This window comes from Theobroma umbraticum, unplaced genomic scaffold (assembly GCF_002168275.2).
Source record: "Theobroma umbraticum cultivar Fairchild unplaced genomic scaffold, ASM216827v3 scaffold_146.0, whole genome shotgun sequence".
Lineage (NCBI taxonomy): Eukaryota > Viridiplantae > Streptophyta > Magnoliopsida > Malvales > Malvaceae > Theobroma > Theobroma umbraticum.
In genome coordinates, this window is record NW_018397265.1 from 245,914 (window position 1) to 246,313 (window position 400).

Consider the following 400-nt stretch of genomic DNA (forward strand, 5'->3'; position numbering starts at 1 on the left):
ATGATAAATTATCTAATTCTTCTTCAAGAATGCTTACTTTCGAAGTAATGTTCTTCTTTCTTTCTTTGGCTTCTCTCTTGTCTTCTTTTTCTTCCTCTTCTTTAAGTTTTAACTCATGTGAGAAAAGAGCCATAGATTTCATCAAGAGTGATGACATTTAAGTCTTTAGCCTTTTGAATAGTAGTCACTTTTGGCTTCTAATTTTTAAGTAGGTTTCTAAGAAGTCTTTTGACAAGTTCATGTTTAGAAATTGGCTTACCTAGCTGATTGAGTTTATTGATAATGTATGCAAACCTATCAAGCATACTGGTGATATCTTCAGCAGGTTCCATCTTGAACATTTCATAGTTGTAAGTTAAGAGAGCTATTTTGTACTCCTTGACTTGTGAAGTCCCTTCAT